The sequence below is a fragment of the Drosophila elegans genome, unplaced genomic scaffold (genome assembly GCF_018152505.1).
Source record: "Drosophila elegans isolate 14027-0461.03 unplaced genomic scaffold, ASM1815250v1 contig_801, whole genome shotgun sequence".
NCBI classification, from domain to species: domain Eukaryota; kingdom Metazoa; phylum Arthropoda; class Insecta; order Diptera; family Drosophilidae; genus Drosophila; species Drosophila elegans.
In genome coordinates, this window is record NW_024546155.1 from 444464 (window position 1) to 467189 (window position 22726).

Here is a 22726-nt window from a genome sequence, read left to right on the forward strand (position 1 = left end):
GCATAGCCAGGTATATATTCATCCAACCACATACAGATCACGTATTCGAATTTTCGCTGAAAATATTCGATATCTCGCTAAATGAATGGATAAAGATGCGAAACTTAATTTTTCTGCAAAAAATTATTTTCCAAAAAGAACCTTCGTATCTCTTCGAAAAACTTCAATTTACATCCTCTAGAAGAGCAAACAATCTTACTTGCATAAGACCTAGATCATTGACATCCGAAAGACAATTTTTAATTAATGCTATTCGATCATGGAATCAGCTCCCAAACCATCTTAAAAATATTAGCAGTGCCACGCAATTCAAGATAAAATTATTCACACACCTTAAAAACACTATTACGTATATTAAAGTAAAAATAGAAGGCGACTTAGGTTAGTTTTTATGAAAATTAGTTTTAAGTATAATGTAACAATTAAATATTTACAACTCTTAGTGACTAGCGCATTAAGTTATAAGTTCCAAACTTGTAGCGTTAGGATGAAATTTTATAATAAATACATCGCGTGTGCATTGTGCTTAATTTGTGTTAAATAAATTAAATCCCTTTGAACATCTAGTTTGGAGATTGGTTTTTAATTTTTCTTTTCTGTCGCTCTCATTTGTTGGACGCTGATAGAACGGCAAGCGCTCTAATTTTCTACCTCTTTAATGTTTTCTCTGAGGAGTTAAACATCGTTGAGGAGTTGTTTGGAACGACAAAATTTAAACTTTGTTACGCTCTTGACATAATACTCTCTCTGTCTCTCTCACTTAGTGGTGCTAATATCAAAGTCAATCGGTGTTACGCTCCCGCTTTTTAGCTCTTCCCCCGCTCTCTCTCAAAGATCTTGAGTTTAAGATTTTCTTCTGTATATTTGCACAGTGAACAATGGTCGGTCTTGTATGGGAGCCGCGGCATTAAATACTTCTAGTGCGGCTATCCCTTTGAAACTTGTACCAAAAATCTAGAAAAATGTTATAAATATATAGGACTAGAATTGGCCAGATCGTACCACTATATCCATAGCTTTCATAGGTTTATTTTTGTATAGTTCTTTAAGATTTAGTAATAGTTAAAATTCTCGAGTTTCGGTTTTAATATTATTGAAATCGGACATAGTTGTCCATACAGACACAGAACTGAACGCAATCGTGAAAATTGGCACTCCTAAGGAAATAACTAGCTTTTATTTTAAAGAAAAGAATATAAACACAAAACATAACACAAAAATAACAACAAACGATAATACAAACTAACAAACGGCAACAAACTACAACAACAGCAGAAGCACGTCTTTTTTTAAAAATTGAGGTTAATTTACCTTTTCGTATGATTGCAAGTCGTTCGGCCGCTTTCGGCACTTGAATTAAACATTCTTATATTCTTAAAATGCTTCAGAATATTATACAAAAAGATTTGTTTGTGCCAAAGCATGCCATCGCAACTAAAACTCTAACCAAACATTAATTATCAGCGCGATACCGCTTACTTTAAATGGAAGCGACATACTGACGATTTTCATAATCAGTTTAAGATGGTTAGAGAAGCGGTAACTAAGAAGATACGCTCAGCTAATGATCCCATTATAAAACAAATTTAACAACTTTCCCTAAATGAAACATAAATTGAGAGAATTTAATAGCTTCGGAATAGGTAAAGCTACACAAAAACTGATCAAACTGTCAATGTTGAAGAACTTAACCACAAGTTTTCATCCATCGATGTATCTGAGTTCCAGAACACACTGTGATAAAAGTTTTAGCTTCATTTGCGTAGGTCAATTTGATGTCCTTGCTTGTATCCTTAAAGTAAAGTCCAGTGCTGAAGGTCTAGACAATATTAGCCCAACATTTTGAAAAATATTACTCCCGTTTATTTTGCCATATATAACCTTCATCTAACTACTTCTTCTTTTCCGACGGTATTAAAAAGAGCAAAAATAATTTCGATACCAAAGCCCAACAATGACTATAGACCAATTTCCATCCTACCATTTATTTCCAAAGTTGTTGCAACCTTTATGTCTGTACAAATTCAATGTTTCCTAAAAAGCAACTTTTTACTGCACAATAAACAGTCAGGGTAAAAGAAGAAGTTGTATTACGGCCATAACTGACATTGTAGAGGATATTTGCCACCAAATCGACCAAAATTACGTTACTCTCCTGACTCTTCCTGATCATAGCTAGACTTTCGATTCTGTGAATCAAAACATTCAACTAAGAAATCTTTTCAATTTTTCAAGCACTGTAGTCAAGTTGATTAGGTCTTATTTGTCCAACAGACTTCAAGCCGAATCCGCGGGAAAAAATATTTCCAATTTTAAGCATGTGTCAAGAGGAGTTACACAGGGATCCTTACTAGGCCCTATGTTGCTCGCAATCTATGTAAATGGTTTACCCAGTTTCCTGTCCGAATGTGAAATGCTGTATCATCGGCAAAAGACCCGTTGTTACTTCAACTTTTGGTTTTAATAGTTTTGATTAAATGAGCAGCGGTCGGAGCGTTGGTCAGGAGCGGCTAGTTAAGACACCCCGAACCCGTGGTGCTTGTCTAGGATAAGCCGGACTCGCTGCTCCCGTAAGTCCCCACCACTATTGGTATCATTCGAAAGCATTTTTCAAGACCTTTCCAGTGGTATACTTCACGATTCTAATGGTGATGGTTGCATGGCAATATCTTAAGCAAATTTTGACCCTAACCTAAGGACAAGGTAGATACACCATCAATATTTACCTACAACCTGAACCCTCCTACACCACGTTCACCACCCGATAACTTTTTACCCATCCTTGTATTGATTTGACCACTGATATCCATTAGACAGGTGTCTGAAGCGGGTTTCTATATTCGAGAACCAATCGGATTGGTTCTATGTGTAAAAAATATCATATCAAAATGGAGTTGATAATTGAATGACTTCGAGGTTTCAATGTCGAATACGAAATGAACGAGGTGCGACTTATGTTCTACCCTTGTAAAAAAATAATGAATTTGACGCTCACTACAGAAACTGTGAAGGACCGCGAATTGATTTCAACGATTTAATTGCTGGAGGAAACCGGAAAGAACATCAAAAGCGATCAATTCATCAACTAGTAAACTCCAGTTAATGTCCTAGATGACATACCGGAAATTCCGGCTAATGTTCCAGAGGATCAACCTTCAACTTCGGCTAATGCCCTTAAGCGATTGAGAGCGGAGGAGGATAAGGAGAAACATCAGTCCAGTCAACCCAAAAAAGAATAGAACTTTTATGTCCAGTTTGTGGTGAACAGTATATGTCAACCAGGGAACGTCAACATATGTTGACAGATAAGCATAAAAACGCTTCTACCAGAGAAGTTAAAAATAATGTAAATATTATTTTGCTCACAGCAGAGACGACGTTTCCTGTTAAATCATATCGAATTGATTGTGCAGTCAAAGATATGATAGACTTAAATAAATTTTATCAACAATGCCAAAAAATACAATTGAAATTATTAAGCATTGTATGATAGATAATAGAGTCATAAAATTTCATTTGGGTTTATATGGTGCATATGTAAAACAAAGATATAACGGAGAGACAGTTAGCACAATAAAGCATTTTAGAACTGCATACAAATCTTTATACATTTATGAAGACATTGTAATTTAGCTAAATTCTGCAATAGAATGTTTACTTACATTGAGCAGTCAATTTTGACTATTTTAAAACAACCATTATAAAACTCGAAATATTCCTGCTAGCGATTACTTACAGGCTCCTAAAAAAATAAGAGCCCGAAATGCGCTTATAAACGTGCAGAATACTGGCGTATTTTATTTTAGGTGGTGCATTCTAACATTCATAGCATTCATGGCGCTTTTATTTAAATTGAAGTCACTAGTTGTAGGGCGAGAGCGGGAGCCAATAAAGAAATTATTGGAATACTAAATAAAATTTAGTGATATTGGAACTTCATGAAAACCACTCCCTTTCGTCGTCGCATTTCGCTAACTTTCACAAGTCATTATCGCAAATAAATTACCCGAATCCTATTGCAGTCACACAAGTTTCGCGTTCGTTAATACAAACAAGTATTGAATTTTCAGCCCATGAGAATGCTTGTTTCTCAACACCAAAACAAAGGAAATATTCAAGAGAAAAAATGACTAAACCAAAAACTATAACATTAACATCAATGATGAAATTATTATATATGACGGAATAACGTTGAATTTTTCGGGAATTATATTTCCAATCGACAATCTTGGTGTCCGACATTTTGAGACTTCAGCATCAACATTTTAAAATTTGATGAAGCTGGCGAAAAAATTGTTGGATCAACTCTTCAAACAAAAGAAAGAAGACCAAACCACATAAACTTATTGGGTATCGATAATATAAACCAAAATATGATGCACTACGCCTATATAACAAATGTGTTTACAATATGTTCGTCACAAATTTCCAAAGCCAAATCGGGAGGATACTTTTGTGAAAATTGTCTTCAGTGTTATCTCGTTAAAAACACTACTCACAAAAAAATTTGAATGCGAAAAAGTGGCGTCGATTTATCCGGAGCCTAATTCAAAAACGTCGTTTAAAGGATACCACAAGAAATTATCTCCTCCGGTGGTGATATATGCCGATATTGAGGCTGTTCTGGAAAGTTGCAAAACATGCCTGTCAAAAGGAATGGTAAATGGAATACATACGATGGTAAATAGAAAAAATTATATTAAAAAATATAATAAATATTGGTTATCGAATCGAATAGACGAACTTTTGTGAAGCTCCGCTTTAACACCGAAAATATCTTAAACACGGCTTTAAAAAAACTAAAAACTGCTTACTACAGCAGCATAAATAAGAGTGCAACACATAAAAGTTCATTTTGCCCGGAATAAATCGGTTCTAAGCTACAAAAAATGGTTCTTAATAAATCCGCAATTTTAAGTGCAACAACAAATCATTTATGTAACAGTGCATAACACAATACAAAATCACAGAGACAAAACACTCGACACATAAAACACTCAATTGAAAAACTCTCGTCACCAACACAACACCAGCTCAACGAAGAATAAAAACAAAACAAAATATGGTTTTGCCAGAGGGAAAACGCTTGAAAGAAACCTCTGGTTCTAAGCGCGGGCGCCCCTCTGACGCTTCCTATGACACTGCCTCACCAATGTTTTGATGAACAAGCCCAGCTGATCAAGTCCACCATCCGAGAGGTCGAGGAGAGGATGCTTGAGGTGCTGCAGGAACGGTTCTTGGACGTCACTACGGAGATGAAGCAGATGGCCGATCGCATGTTGCAGCTGGAGCAGGAGGTTGAGGAGCTGCGCTCCCTAAAATCCCAAATTGGCAAGGTGCAAGGTAAGCTTGACGCACAGCGTGCCGAAAGTGAGGCGTGCGCAGTGCGTATTCATGGCGTTCCTTTTGTTGACGGAGAGAAACTAAGGCCGCTGTTTAACAAGCTCTGCTTCGCGACAAACCTTGATCCGGCTCCGAGAGTCCGCGACATTTTTAGGGTCCGAAAATCGCAAAGTTCAAATTCATTCAATTCGACCCGCCAATTCTGATAAAATTGGAAACTACGAGGGAAAAAGTTTCACTTCTTCGCGCACTGGCTGATTTCCGACGCACAACAAAACAGCAACTGAGCATACATCTATTGGGCTTTGACTCGCCGGCCTCTCTCTATGTTAATGAGCAGCTCACGAGAGATAATTTCCTCATATTTAAAGAAGCCATGCGTTTGAAGAAGCAGAAATCTCTTGCTGCCGTTTTTACGCGCCGTGGGATTGTGCACGTGAAGTGCAGTGGGAGAGAGGACATTTACATTATCCAGCAACTTGATGAGCTCTCAGCGATCACGGCTGCTGAGTCTGCTCTCGCCCTCTCTGAATTCAGCGCACTGGTTGCCGAAGTTACCCCTCGTGCTGCCCAAAATCTCTTATGCAGCTGATCTCTTTATTTTTATAGTTTTTAAGAGTGGTAATCTTTTGTCGTTCAAATCTAGCTTGTGCCTTCTCAATTCATATGTGCGTTTCCCAATTTACCTTATACCCCACTATTAATGAAGGTCAGTACAAATTATGCAACAGCGAGCAGTGTGCTGAGAATTCTGTGTAAACAAAAAGTTGGTCTGAAGATTGTCCACATAAATGCTCAAAGCTTGGTCAGAAAAATGGATGAGTTTAGGGAACTGTTTGTAGGATCAAATGTTGATATAGTGTGTGTTTCAGAAACATGCATTGTAAGTGGCTACAGTGACGTCCCTTTTGAATGTTATGGCTACGTGTTGCATAGGTCAGACAGATTAGAACACGCAGGTGGTGTGGCGATTTTTGTAAGCAACAAATACACTTCGAAGCTAATTAAATCAAACCCGATCGAAGGTAGAGTTGAATATTTGTTTCTGGAAGTCGTAGATCCTAGTTCCAAATCAAAAATGTTAATCTGTTGTATTTATAGACCCCATCGAATGACCGAATATACTGATCTCTTAGATTCCGTATCAGACATATCTATGGCGTACGAACACGTAATCCTGGCTGGAGATCTTAATAGCAATATGATCAGAGAACAAAGTGTACAAAATGACTTTAAATCTCTTGGCCTAAGCTTGGTAAACTGTCAACTACCTACGCATTTCACAAGTACCTGTAGCTCTATGTTAGATGTTTTCTTTGTTAGTGAACCGTCAAAAATCATTCTCTATGACCAGCTGTGTGTGCCAGCGTTCTCTAAACATGACTTGATTTTATGACATATGATTTTATTTCTGACAATTCAACACGATTTTTTAACTATAGGGACTATAAATCAATCAATCTCAACAACCTACTAACTGAATTTGACAATTATGACTGGACAAATATTTATGACTTGACTTCGCCACAGGATCAACTTCTATTATTTAATTCCAACATTCAACGGTTATTTAAACAGTGTGTTCTGTTAAGAACAAAAACACTAAAACCTGCCGTACAGCCATGGTTTAATTTGGAAATTAAAAAACAAATCTGCCTGCGGGATAATTTTTAAACAACTGAGAAACTTAGTCACAAACTCGATCTCTTCCTCAAGTTTGGAAGGATTTGAGAAGCCTAGGCATAGGAAAACAAAATGCTATGGCTAAATCGGACCTTGATGTAGACGTCCTTAATAAGACATTTTCAGAGGTTCCTTCCGTCATTCCTACACATAATTTGTACCTGAACTCAACAACATCCTGTGATATTATTTTATGCGTTTACGTCCATGTGAAGTCCTTGAATGTATACTTAAAGTAAAATCAAATGCAGAAGGTCTAGATAATGTTAGTTCCAAATTTATAAAAATATTGCTCCCAAAACTAATTTGTTATATTACCCATATTTTTAATACAGTTTTTACCACGTCAATGTTTCCTGATTGCTGGAAAATTGCTAAAATTTTGCCCGTCCCGAAATCAAAAACTGAATTTAGACCAATTTCCATCTTGCCTTTCCTTGCAAAGGCTTTTGAGCAATTAGTTGCCCTGCAGATGCAAAATCACCTGGAGAACAATAATCAATCAGGTTTTAAAAAGCACATTCGCCAAAAAATCGATGACAGCAAAGTAACCCTCCTAACACTTCTTGACTTAAGCAAAGCATTTGACTCGATAAACCACGAAATACTCTGCACAAAGATTCGCACACTGTACAATTTCTCTTCAAGTGCAATAAACCTTATCCGAACATATCTCACAAACAGAGTGCAGGCCGTCGTCTCCGGGTCGCAAAAATCTTCATTTCTGCCTCTCACATAAGGAGTCTTACAAGGCTCAGTTTTAGGTCGACTGCTTTTCTCGTTATATGTAATTGATCTCCCTAAATGAATTTCTGTTTGTGATGTGCACCTATATGCAGAGTTGCAGTTATATGTTTGCCGTCCCCTAAGTCAAATTAGTGAGTGTATTAGAATTAGCATTAAATTAAACAAATAAATGATTGGGCTGATGCGAACAGGTTAAGACTCAATCCATCCAAATCAAAGTGCATTCTTATTTATAAAAAATCAATTGACTTTAGCTGTCTTCCAAAGATTGAGGTAAATAATGTTGAAATAGAATTTGTTAAACGAGCCACAAATCTGGGAATAGAATTTAATTCCACTTAACGTGGGATGACCATGTGAACAAAGCCACAGGAAAAGCATATGGCATGCTCAGGCAGCTTTCCTTATTCAGAAACTTTATACCACAGAATATCAGGATGCTTGTAGCGAAAACCTGCATAATTCCAACGTTGTTTTACGGTATTGAAGTATTTGGTTCCTGTGACGCCATAAATATGAGAAAACTAAAAGTTGCCTTCAACTCAATTGTGCGATATGTTTTTAATTTAAACCGCAGGGAGCATATAACATGTTGCTCAAACAAACTTTTTGAACTAAGCCTTGAGTCATGGATTAAGTTAAAAACCCTCTTATTTTTGCATAAACTCCTAACTAAAAAAGAGCCGCAGTACCTAATTGAACATGTGCAACTGGCTTCGTCTGCTAGAACAAACAACATTGTCTGCAAAAGATTAAAATTGGCAATGACGGAAAACACTTTTTCATACAGGCTGTTCGCTATTGGAATAACCTCCCAAACAATATTAAAACTATACGAAATGAAACGCACTTTAAAACGAACTTATAAACTATTTAAAGGGCACAAGCTAATTCTTATTCTTATTTTAATCTTAATCTTATTTTAATCTTAATGTATAATTTTTAATGTCAATCTCATTTTGTCTTAAATTCAATTAATTTTTTTATGTTACTCATGTCACCATAACTTGTTAAAATGTTAAATTGTTATTGTAACGTAATGTAATGTAATTCTAGTATTGAAGTTTTATTGTACGAATCCCAAAGTATTTAAGTTTAAACATAACAATCATTAAGTGACCGATGAATCTGAAAAGACTTAGTCTTATTATACCCTTGCAGAGGGTATTATAATTTCAGTCAGAAGTTTGCAACGCAGTGAAGGAGACGTTTCCGACCCTATAAAGTATATATTCTTGATCAGCATAACTAGTAGAGTCGATCTAGCCATGTCCGTCTGTCCGTCCGTCTGTCCGTCTGTCCGTCCGTCTGTCCGTCTGTCCGTCCGTCTGTCCGTCCGTTTATATGCAAACTAGTCTCTCAGTTTTAAAGCTATCTGCATGAAACTTTCCCAAAAGTTGTCTATCTATTACAGGTAGTATATAAGTCGGAACGAGCCGGATCGGACGACTATAGCATATAGCTCCCATAGGAACAATCGGAAAAATAATTGAAAAAAAATTATAACTTTGCTGTTTTTTAATTTTTTGTTTAGTTCTTCGACATATAGCAATGGTTAAATATTTCAGAATTATGGTTTAAATTTCATCAAAATCGGATGACTATAGCATATAGCTCCCATAGGAACAATCGGAAAAATAATTGAAAAAAAATTATAACTTTGCTGTTTTTTAATTTTTTGTTTTGTTCTTCGACATAAAGCAATGGTTAAATATTTCAGAATTATGGTTAAAATTTCATCAAAATCGGACGACTATAGCATATAGCTCCCATAGGAACAATCGGAAAAATAATTGAAAAAAAATTATACTTTGCTGTTTTTTAATTTTTTGTTTAGTTCTTCGACATATAGCAATGGTTAAATATTTCAGAATTATGGTTAAAATTTCATCAAAATCGGACGACTATAGCATATAGCTCCCATAGGAACAATCGGAAAAATAATTGAAAAAAAATTATAACTTTGCTGTTTTTTAAATTTTTTTTTAGTTTTTCGATATAGCAATGGTTAAATATTTCAGAATTATGGTTTAAATTTCATCAAAATCGGACGACTATATATCATATAGCTCCCATACAAATAATAAAAATATATAAAAGAACAATCAAATAATTAAGCTGCAAATCGTCATAGCTTCAATGTTTTTAAACATATACGCAAGCAAATCATAATTTTAATGTTTTCAAAAATATTTAATTCTTGCGATAGCTGCAAGGGTATATGAACTTCTGCTTGCCGAAGTTTGCTTTCTTTCTTGTTTTTTTTTAAATTCAATTCATTTTTTTATGTTACTCATGTCACCATAACTTGTTAAAATGTTAAATTGTTATTGTAACGTAATGTAATGTAATTCTAGTATTTAAGTTTTATTGTACGAATCCTAAAGTATTTAAGTTTAAACATAACAATCATTAAGTGACCGATGAATCTGAAAAGACTTAGTCTTATATCGTCGGGATACTAAAACAAATAAAATTAAATTAAATTAAATTAAAATAATAAACTATTACATTTTTTTTTAAATTATTTATTTATTTAAAATTTATCAATATTTCAGGTGATGATTGCATGGAAAAATATTGTACAGCTCTAAAACAAAAAAAATTAGAGTCTGTACAATATATTGGTCAACCCCCAAGAGCCCGAGGGTCAGCCACATCGATGTTCGCGCCCAAGAAGGAAAATGCACCGCCTGTGAGATGGAAATAAATGCGAACAATCTGAATAAATGCTACAACAAATTTAAGCCTAAGTACAAGTTAAGTGATCCATTCTTCCCAGTAGTTTTTCACAATTTATCTAAATAAGATTACATTTGTTCATTACAAAACTAGAGGGGGAATTAAGTCCAATTCCTTTTAATAAAAGATTCATTCAGTTAGATTTTTAAACTCAAGCTTGGAAAAACTAGCGAGCTATATGGAAGACAAAGATTTGAAAATTCTTAGTATAAAATTTGAGGGAGAAAAATTTAAGCAAATGAGGAGGAAGAATGTGTTCCCGTACGACTAATAGATAGCTCAGAGAAATTTAATGAGACTCAGCTTCCTAGCACTGATAGGTTTTTTAATTCTTTCAGAGACGAAAAATGTAGTATAGAATGGGAATCATCATTTGGGAATCATTCAACTGTCAGACCATAAAAAATTGTTTAAAACTTTATTTAGAAAGTGATGTTTTAATTTTGGCAGATATCTTTGAAAATTTTAGAAAAATTTGTCAACAAATTTCTAAGTTAGACCCGTAAATTATGTTACCGCACCATCAATATAATGGGATGTACAATGTACAATTATAACTAATTAGCGATGGCGATATGTGTAATTCAATGTACTCGGCGTATTTCCAATATAGCCAATAATAAATATTCAAAAAGCTTTGATCCCATAAAACCAATTAATTTTCTAAGTGTTATCGATGACATAATTTATATGGATGGGCTATGAGTCAGCCCTTACCGCTTTCAGGTTTTAAGTTTTTAGACAAAGAAGAAGTTAAATCTTTTGACTATAAAAATATATCTGTTGATGGTAGTATAGGATAAATGCTAGAAGTTGATCTAGAGTATCCTTCCGATCGACATGACTTACATAACTACATGCCTTTCTGTCCAGAAAATAAAGTTCCGCCAGGGGGTAAGCAAGGAAAGTTGATTGCTGACCTTACTGATAAAAGTGAATACATAATTCATTTTAAACAGCTTCAACTTTGCTTAGAACAGGGATTAATTATAAAAAATATACCTACAGTTGTTTTGTCTTTTACTCAATCATGCTGGCTGATTTGAATACAGACCAGAGAAAAATGGCTGAAAATGATTTTGAGAACAATTTTTTAATCTTATAAACAATTCAATGGAAAACGTGGCCAAGCGCCGAAAAATAGTTTTAGTAAGGCATAATTCACGAGGTTTTAGGCATAATATATATGGATACAGATTCATTTATGTGGGGTTAATATTTATTAAGTAGGTTATTATTTAAAAGTTTGATTATTAATATTAATTAACATAGTAAGAAATCTGAATCTTTGTGTTTGATTTAACCGTCGTCTCGTCGTCACATGTCATTCGCTTGAGCACGTCTTTACTCAACTCGATCCCGTCAGCAACTAACTCTCGTCCTCTCGATATCGTCGTAACATCTCGTTGTAGTGATCGTCGTCTTCTTTTCCATTGGCTCCTCTTCCTTTGGAATGCGTCTTTTGACCATCACTCGTCTTCTTAGTTTTAGCTGCTTCTGTCGTTGTCTAGGGCGTCATGTCACACAAATGCTGGGGTTTTATGGGAGGGATTCGGGGTATAATGCAATCTCACTCCCACATTTATTCCATGATAAATAAAGCCAGGGGAGTGCTTAAGTTTATAGATGGGGGACTAAGGAATCTGATGATCCCTGTGTCACAAAGACTTTGTTAATTTCATTAGTTCGTCCAACCCCAGAGTGTAGCTCTTCAGTTTGGAGTTCTCAATATAGTATACATGTAGACCGGATACAGTCTGTGAAACAGAACATTTACTATTTGCTCTACGGGGCCTTATTTGGGATGCAAACGTAATCTTACCATCTTACCCTAATTCCACTTTTTATAGTTAATTTACCAACTTCAGCTAATCGTAGAACGATGCTTGGTATTACTTTTATTCGTAATCTTATTCACGGAGAGGTGGAGAGTTCCGAGTTACTGGGACGCCTACATTTCTCTGTGCCTAATAGAATTACTAGGAACTATTTTCCACATACAATATCAGAAGAACAGCTCTCAGAGACTGTCCGCTGCAAAACACACAGCATGCATACAGAGTTGGCCGTTCAACAGACACTGCACTTTATCAACTATGTCGCACCCTAGAAGGGGCAATTGACAGCAAAGAAATACTTATCTGTGCTTTTCTAGACATAGAGGGAGCCTTCGACAACACATCACATGATACAGTTCGTGCTGCCCTGTCCAGAAGGAACATAGATGTTACTACGAGCAAATGGATTGGCAACCTACTTGAATCCGGGCAAGCAACATGTACACTGGGTTCGGATAGAGTGACAATTGCAACCAGCAGAGGCTGGCCGCAAGGAAGAGTACTGTCCCTTTTGCTTTGGAGTCTGCTAGTAGATGATCTTCTCAGCAAACTTGCTGGAAAAGGAATCCAATGTCAGGGATACGCCGATGACATCGTGATAATCGCCAGGGGCAAATTTAAAGCGACACTCTGCGACATCGTCCAACTCGGACTAAAGACAACGCTAGACTGGTGCAGGGAGGTTGGACTCAACTTAAATCCTGGTAAGACAGTCATCGTTTCCTTCACAAGGAAGTACAAAACTACAGAGAATGAGACAAATCTCACTGCTAGGAACTCCTATAGAAACTAGCCGAAAGGTTTTATATCTAGGAATCACCTTGGATAGTAAGCTGAACTTCGCTTCCCATGTCCAAAAGACATTGGAAAAGTGTTACAGAACACTCTATACCTGTAGGAAAATTGCTGGGAAATCCTGGGGAACCTCAGATAATGCGATGGCTATAATTAATGTTTGTGAGCACAATCCTCACTTACGAAGCACTTGCATGGGGTAAACGAGCTAAGCTCACCAGCACGCAAAACCAGCTAGGAAAGCTGCAAAGACTTGCGTGCGGATGCATGATAGGGGCAATGAGGACCTGTCCTACAACTGCCTTAGAAATTTTGATGGAGCTAACACCACTCCACTGTGTAATTGAAATTCAACGCAAAGCTACACTCCTGAGAATAAGCACTGACGGCATAGTAAGTGGTTGCATTCTAAATAACAGGGATGCGACTAATCTGTTAGGTGAGGTGCCACTAATACTACACCCTAGGGATGAAATGACAGCCGAATTAATCTTTGAGCAGAACTTCACAGCACACCTAGGCAATAAGATAATTGGACCACATTGTCTGAAGTGCACCCGATGGCTAAACACACCATTGCATGGTACACAGATGGATCCCTGGAGTGGTAGGGCCTCGCATAAAATACCACGAATTGCCCAATATACCAGCATATTCCAGGCTGAGGTATGTGCCATTGTACGTTGTGCAGAGCTCAACATACAGCGTGGATACAAGGAAAAGGACATATCGATCCTTTCGGACAGCCGAGCAGCAATTACTGCTTTACATAGTAACAAAATCACCTCGAAGCTAGTCCTAGAGGTGAAGAGTAAGCTAAATATATTGGGCAGCCGAAACAGGCTTGCCCTCAGATGGATTCCGAGACATAAGGATATATCCGGAAATGAACTTGCCGATAAAATGGCAAAACTAGGAGCCGAACAGCCCCTGATAGGACCAGAGCCCTACTGTGACATAGGGAGGCACACTATAAAGGAATACCTTATGAAAGAGGAAGGCGCCATGAGGCAAGTACACTGGAGGAATACCCCAGGCCTACGGCCTAGGGAAAAATTCACGTAGGATCGTTACCGGATTACTAACCGGGCACTGTAGACTGAAAAGTCACCTAGGTAAGATGGGAATCACCAGCAGTAGAACTTGCAGATTCTTAGAGGACGAAACCTCTTAACACATCATCGCAAACTGTCCGGCATTAGCAAGTACTTTATTGGAGGAAGTGGGTTGACACCTGAGCTGTAGGCTCTGAATGGGGGTACAATAGATCGTACAGGTCGCGGTACACTAAACACCCCGATACTAATATTAATAATAATAATATTCCACATATTTTAAGCCATTGCCGATCAAATTAAGATATGCATGACCTTTTAGAGTACTATGTAATGACTAGAAAAAAATATCTCACATCACATTTCTACTACCGACTCTTTACCGATTTTGAAAGCATTAAACTTATCTTAGTTATCACGAAATTAGTATGTAGTATTTTGTTTCGTATGTATTTTTAAATAGTCCGTCTGTTCCTTCATTGTCTTTTTTCCGTAAATTCTTGCGATCTTGTTTTTAACGACCCTTGGCTCGCGCTTAATAAGCATTTCACTTGTTTGCACTGATCATAGTGCATCAACTTCCAAATTTATTTTAAAAAAAATGGATAAAAAAATCACAATTAATTTTTAATGAATAGAAGTCGAATGCACCTTTTGATATAGTATTTATATTTTTATATATAAAGTGGTGTGCTTTTTATTTTCTTTCTGAAAAACCGTGTGGCTTTAAAGTTGCTTTTCTTGAAATTGCCATAGCTTCATACCAAAAGCCGTGAAATCGTCGCTCGAAGACCTTCAATTACTCCCAAAAACAAAAAATTATTTAAAGGTTATCTTTAACGATTTATCTTTAAATTGTAATAGAATTAAGAATAAACTGAAGGCAAAAAAAGAAGTAATGCAGTGTATTGATTTAAAAACCAACAATTTTAGATGTGCCATTACTTAACATAAAAAAACCTTATTTTACACGACACTGACGCAAGCGGGACAAGAAGATATAAACATAAAGCAACAGCTCTACTTGGCAACCGTGACATGGTGTCACGAGGAAACGGAATCTTATTAAAAGGATACTACACTAAAAGGATTCTAAACACTACAACAAAGGCAACAACAACCAGGAAAATTCGAAAAACGGCAACTGGAATGGCACTAACCAAAAGGAGTCGAGAAACTACTACTGGAAACTGCAACCAAAATAAAACTAAATGAGTAGAGATGGCGTTATGGCTAAACGTGGGGGCTTAAAAAATAAAATCAATTAAAGAGTAGCGAACATAAATTGGCTATTATTCTAAAACAACCGCCACAACCCTGGGCAACAGCCCAAAAATTACAAGAAGAACTTGATTTTCTTAATTCAAGTCTTGAACAGAAAAAGCCACTAACTCCAGCTCACTCAGTAATTAAGACAATTAATAAAGAAACCAAAATAACATAATAAAACAAATATATATATAAGACAGAAATTGTGAAATTGAGCGGAACCCTTTCTGCCCGGTAGCAGTATAGCTCGTAAAGCTATAGACAAAAGAGGTAAAATGATGTAAACAAAAATAAAACTGAAACTAAAAATTTTTTATATATACTTTTATTCAAATAAATGAAAAAAAATATATATATGATATAATATATATATGTACACTAAATAATAATAATAAGAATGAAATAAATAAAATAAATAAAAAAAAAAACGCGTATGGGTGTACCGGAATGATTATCTAAGAGCATTTATTTTTTAAGATTTAAATAAAAATAAATAAAACAAATAAAAATGAACACAAATGAGTGTAAAATAATTACGTTAGATAGGGAACCAGATTTTGCGAAGAGGGTATTTTCGATATTCCGAAATATAGAAGAATTACCGATTTGGAATAAGAATGTATGGAATATGGAATATATTGGAATATGAATATATGGATAACTTTTCTCCCCCAAATCCATTGCAAGAGCACTCAGGAGGCCAAAGTACTGTCTACTGTACAGTGAGAAATTGCAAAATATTCTAGGAAATAAACACACACCCAATTTTAGGACAAATAATTATATTAAAAATTACAAATAAATAAGACTAAACAGTAAATAAAATTTCGATTAGTCGTACAAATGTGTAAGCCAGAATGGGGTAATACAGACAGACACAATTAATAAACATGCAAAGATTCTTGTTTATTCCTTCAATGAGGCAAGAATATTAGTGCATTAAAATAGGGAAATAATAAATAAAACGAACTGGTCAAAAATATTGATCAAGTAACGTTTAAATTTAACAAATGTCAGAGGGGTATCATTTAGACATATTAATACCGACAATCTTAAATACCACTCTGACAATAGATACTAGTCAGGAGCAAAAATCAACATAACAGGTAGAAATTGATTTAACGGAAGAATCAACCGAAGGAGTTGATATAAAAGAAAAGTATCTACACGACCTGACAATTCCTACGGTAATAACATTGCCGGAATAAGAAGACGAAATAGGTACATAGATACAAGTGTAATAGACACATTAGACACATATATAAAAGGCTTTTCGAATGTCATTCAATGGACAAAGGCTAAACCTTAAAAGATTCATACCAGCTTTGAAATTATTGAACTTAACAAAAGGCACATTCGAAGAGATAGCAGTTGAGGTTATAAAATCAAAAATAATGGGATCTACATTGTACAAGGTACAAAATGAAATAACAATTAGTGCAATTATAAAAATTCTATATTATAGTTGGTGAAATATAGTAAAGGCAAAATGGCAAAAACCACACAAAATGGAAAAACTGTCAGAAAGTTCACTACAGGAATATATTGACAAAGGCCTTCCGGCCGAACATGCTGATAAATTCAGCACCAAAGAAGCCATTAGTACAATGGTCAAAAATTGAGAACCTTGATAACTAAACAAGGCAGGAAACTTTACAACAATGAACGAATCCGTCAAAAAGTACTTACAATGTAGTACAGAAATGACTGGCAACGCGAATTTCATTTTATACGCCCAAAAAGCCAAAGCCAGCGTGGTAATTACTATAACAGAGGACATGTTCGCGGTAGAGGCAATGTTCGTGGTTAATATAATTATAATAATTATAAACGCAACAACGGACAGAATTATAAAATTAATAATTATTGGGGAAGCAATAGAGGAAGTTATAAAGAAAATAAGCATCAAAATGGAATAAAACAAATTATAACAACAACAATGTTAGGAAAGCCCAAAACGCTTCGGGAAACTTCCAACAAGTTTAAGCACACAGCAGTAGGAAATATCAAAAATCACACACCATCAATCTCTGCCAAAGCACATTCGTCACTTTTATAAATGTAGAAACGGGAAAGATATTAGTCTTTTTAATAGACACAGGTGCGGAAATATCTATTTTGAAGGAAAATTCCGACAATTTTAAATAGTCTCTGATCAGCGTTTTTCATTTCGTTATGATCCCATTTACGTGCTCTGACTGGAATGTTGCCGTTACGCATGCGCAACTTCGCGGTTTCGAGGCGGTTCGATGTTCATCGCTTTGTCATCGCACTTTCCACACTTCTTGTAATAATTTGCCTGAAGAGGCAATAAAATTGCTAACCATTATGCCGAATCTGTTATGGCAATCTGATATCTGCGTAGTTAGCAATGATTCGCACTGAAAAACAGACGAAATTATTGAAGAATTTCGTGAACTTAAAATCCTATACTTGCACTTTAATACAAAGTTTCAAATCGCTTTTCCTGAATCTGTGGATGCCCCGGCTAATGTTAACACCAACAAGCCGAAGAAGGAAAAAGTTGCCCATAAACCTCCGGCTTCATCTACTTCCCATCATACCAATCCCGTTGTGTCAGACCATAACCCTCCCACAGAGGGCTTTACGGTTGTCTCCAAGAAAAATAAAAAGAATCGCTTGTGATCACTTTGCAGTATTGCCCAGCAAAAGATTTTTGCATATTGGCAAATTCGCTGTAAACACAAAGCCAGAGGCGCTGTGCAAGTTTGTTTCTGACAAGTTAAAAGTAAATTCTGACAGCATATCATGCTATTCATTAACAAAAAAAGAGGTAGATGTTAGCACACTGAAGTTCATTAACTTTAAGCTTGGAGTCCAGGAGCAGTATTATCAGACTGTCTTCAGCGGTGATTTCTGGCCACAATCAGTTAAGGTGAGCCGGTTCATCCACAGGAAGTGAGAGCACTTGGAGTCTACTGTGGTGGACACATTGGATGGAGAACCATTGCGTACATCTACCCCTGCCAAGCTTTCACCAAAAAACCCCCAGTAATCGACGCCACTGGCTCTGACGTCATTATTGGTTCACTTTCGTGCATCATTTATAACTGCAGTTCTCAACTTCATCACCAACAACAAATGCATAAGCTGGTGCTTAGGCCGCTCGCCCTCTACATCGTTCTTTCGAATCAAGGCGAGCAGCCGCAGCCGCAGCATCAACAACAATACGGCGCTTTCTTCGGAGTTTCGCTCTCTCATCATCATGCAGCTTCATACACTCAGTCGCTCTTGACGGCTGTTTTTTCTGATGTACCCAATGCATATGATAGTGGCGCGCTCCTCATATTGGCGCTCTATCCATATCCTGCTGCCTCGGTGCTTCGCTTTACTCTTGAATGGCTGAGCGATTGCGTTGAATTATCACTCTCTTCGCACCTATATTTGCAATAACAACGAAATCGGATGACTTTGCTCTTTTCTTTATGCAGCTCATTACATAAAAAGAGTCCGCTTCTATACAGCGCTCTCTTCCGAGTTGCACTCCCTTCACCTTCCGCTGCATCGGCGCTACGGCCGACGTTTGAATGGCTTACCGGTGTTTTTGGAGTTCCGCTCACTTCCTCATGGTTGCCAACGGGGGATTTTAAAATCTTACATTTTTACGGACACTTGCTTTCTCCACAAGTTTCTCTTCTGTTGCCTCTCTTTGATGATGAGTTTTCTGCATTGCGCTCCCAAGGGCACTCAGCGACTCTGGAAGTATCTGCAAGTTGGTCTTCTGCGATTGTGCGAATGGATTGCAACTATAACCTTCGTAAATATAATATCCCACTACAAATACGTATCCGGACTGGAATATTGCGTACGGCTCTGAATGGCTTTTTTGGACTTGCGAGGCAAAGGCTGCATGTGGATTTTACGATACCATTTCATGACTTCCGTTATGAAGCTATGGCAACAGTTTCAAAGAATTCATCAGTCAAAAGAATAGGAACTAATTGCCTTAAAATTTATTTTCAAAACATATCTGGAATGAACTAAAACTCAGTCTGTCTTCATGAGCACTTCCAACAGTGGTTATGACATAATAATATTGGATGAAACCTATCTCAACCCCAACTTCAACTCCAATGAGTTCTTCGATACTAACTTATTCCATGTCTTTCGCAAAGATAAAGACTTCAGCAGAATGAAGTGCGAGAGAGATGGAGGCGTCATCGTGGCTGTCCGTCGTACCTTCTCCTGCTGCGCAGCTGTACTTACAAACGAGGACTCTCTTCTGGACCAGTTGGCTGTTGTGGTACCTGGATTGTCAGGGAAGACTGTAATAGATGCTTCTTATATTCCCCCTGGAAGTGATTTCACGTTTTATCATGCGCATATGAATAACATTGCCAGCCTAGATGCCAGCATAGATGACTCTGTTAGTCTCGTTGTGATAGGAGATTTTAATTTGGGATCTGTTGTATGGTCATGTGATCCGCAATCTCATGCTATGGTGCCTGGCAACGTACACCAGCCACTTGAAATTATTGTTATCGATGATTGTTATAGTATGGGCCTCACCAAGATAAATTATATGTTTAACGATGTTTGCGCACTCAGCGCTTGTATGTAAATCACTAGTTGTAGGGCGAGAGCGGGAGCCAATAAAGCTTTCGTATGTTCGCTCTTGCGATTTCGCCCCGTCTCTCGCCACCGTAGCATAAGTTAGGTTCTAAGAGAAATTATTGAAATATAATTGTTAGTGATCCATCGAACACCATCGTAGCCACTCCTTTTCGTCGCGCTTTCGACATAGTTTCACAATTTTTCGCAAATTAAACTCGCCAGAACTACTGCGTTCACAAAGTTTTCGCGTTGTTAATACAAAATAGTATTAAATTTTCATGGTGACCCCGACGTGATCAGCAGTAGAGTTCGCGAGTTTTAATTTTTTTTGTCGGTGAAAACTATAAACAATACCAACAACAACCAATTTATTCGTGTCGGTTCGGCCAATAAATTAAATTCAATAATTTCGTCGCTGGAAATTTTCTGCCGTTCTTGAAGTTGCGCCTGACGTTTCGGCAATTTTAATTGCTCAATTTGCTGCTGCCGCCAAATGGAAGACAAAAAGGAAGTTGCAATTATCAAGTCGGCCATCCAGGTATAGAGTGCCAAAAGTTGAAAGTTAATCTGTGGCGTTTTGTCAATTGTGTTTTGGCCCATCTTTCAACTTTTTGCATTCGTGTAAAAATCGGTAGATAGTGAGCATTCTAACCAAGAAATAAAAATTTGCATGTACTAACAACCAACATAAACATAATATATTTCGAATTATATGTGAATCGCTTTGGCCAAAGAACAAGCAATAAAATACTCGTCGTCGACCCAATTAGTGCGAACTTAATTCCCCCAACTTTCGTCGTAGTGAGCACCAATTTAGGGTATAAATAAAAATAGCTGGAAAAAAGTGCAAATTGTGAAAATTGTAGCTCTCAGAAAATTAGCGGCAATAACTTTCGCTGCAGTTTGTCCGAACATTTCCCGCGCTTTTCAGAATTTTCCCGCGCTTTTCCAATTTTCCGCGCTTTTCATAATTTTGCGCGCATTTTGGCGTCAGGCTTATATATTCGTTGCCCTTAGTTATCGGTCAGTGTATCATTCTCCGTTAGCATCTGCATAGGAAGAGCCGCTAGCCGCGTACACATACACACGCACACCGACACCGCTGCCGCTATTTCGAGTTATCTTTTGTCGTTTTCGTTCTCGATCGCTGCAGCAGTGCAATTTTCGGTCTGCCTAAACGTTTGTTCGTTTTTTCGGTACGCTTGAGCTTGAGCGGTAGCTCCCCTACAGTGCGTGCGTGCGGCATATACTGTCGCAGGGTTTATATAAAAAATATAAAAACCCTATTTAGATTTTTCGCTGTAATTCTCTCGGCACTTAGCTCCTCACACCGTGTGCGATCGGTATAGTACTCGTTGATTTTTTATTTTATTATTTAACAAAAAAAAAAAAATAATAATTTAATAAAAATAAATATTTAACACCTCTTCGATATTAACCAAATAAATACAAATAAACGCAATGGCAACTGAGGATATCGAAGAGCTTAAACATCAACGAGATGTTTGCATGAAAAGATTAACCGAACTTATCGCCACTTAAAAGAAGCTAAATTATCTATAAATCCGGTCGAGCTTGAGTGTCGATTAGAGATTCTAAATACGCACATTGAAAATGCTTCACTTTTGCAAAACCAAATAGAAGTGAAAGATACAAAAGATGTATACCGCGAAGAGTTGGAGGGCCGTAATGACAAAGTCATTGCTGATTTCAATTTTAAACAAGTCCAAACAAAATAATATCGAGAAATCCGCTCCGCCAGCAAATCGCCCGCCTCAATGCCGTCTGCCGAGCGTTGCTCTCCCAACTTTTAGCGGAAAACACTCCGAATTTAAAAATTGTATAAGCCTTTTCGAAACTTTCGCTGACAAAGATGACACTTTACACGATATTGAAAAATTCAATCATTTAATTTCGTGTTTAGCTGGAGACGCTTTAGGAACAGTTAGGGCCTTCCAAGTCACTGCGGAAAATTATCCCAAAGCCCTTGCTAGCCTGAAGCGGGTGTACGATAATGATTGTCTTATTTTTTTTGACAACATATCGACACTTTTTAATATGCAAAAAATTTCCCAGCCTTCAGCTACAGCCTTGAAAACCCCCATCGACACGGTGACAGCCTTGTATGACTCCTTGCTGTCTATTGGGGATGATAGACGCATTACTAATGCCATTTTAATACATCTGGTAATGAGCACGGTCGATGCAGGAACTAAAAGAAAATGGGAAGAACAGTTAGATTATACTTCGCTTCCACTTTGGAGCGAATGTGAGGCGGCCCTCAACAGGCGATACCAACACATGGTAGCAGAAGAGGCTTCCAAGCCCAAAACTGTTCAGCAGGCCCAATCTAACCCTAAGAAGAATGGAAATAGGAGTTCTTCGTTTGTCGCTGCCAGGAACGACTCTGTTCAATGCATGTATTGCAACTCAGCTGAACATCAGATTGGAAACTGCGCTTCCTTCGCAGCCCTGACAGTTCAGCAAAGATTCGATTTCGCTAAATGAGCACCCTTATGCATTAACTGTTTAAGAAAGGGTCACACTGTCAAAAAATGCAAATCGAACAGATGTAGAGTGTGCAATTCCTCACATCACACTTTGCTACATATATATGCCCCAAACACAAATCTCGCGTTGCCACCTCCTTCTCAGTCCACGCTCATGCAGGAGTCTCCA

The 22726-nt window shown here is 37.1% G+C and overlaps 1 protein-coding gene across 5 annotated transcripts in view; it reads right to left on the reverse strand.

Annotated features, from left to right (window-relative positions):
* LOC108134957 (integrator complex subunit 3 homolog) overlaps positions 1–22726 on the reverse strand; it is a 78058-nt gene that overhangs the window by 10084 nt on the left and 45248 nt on the right. The window lies entirely within an intron of this gene.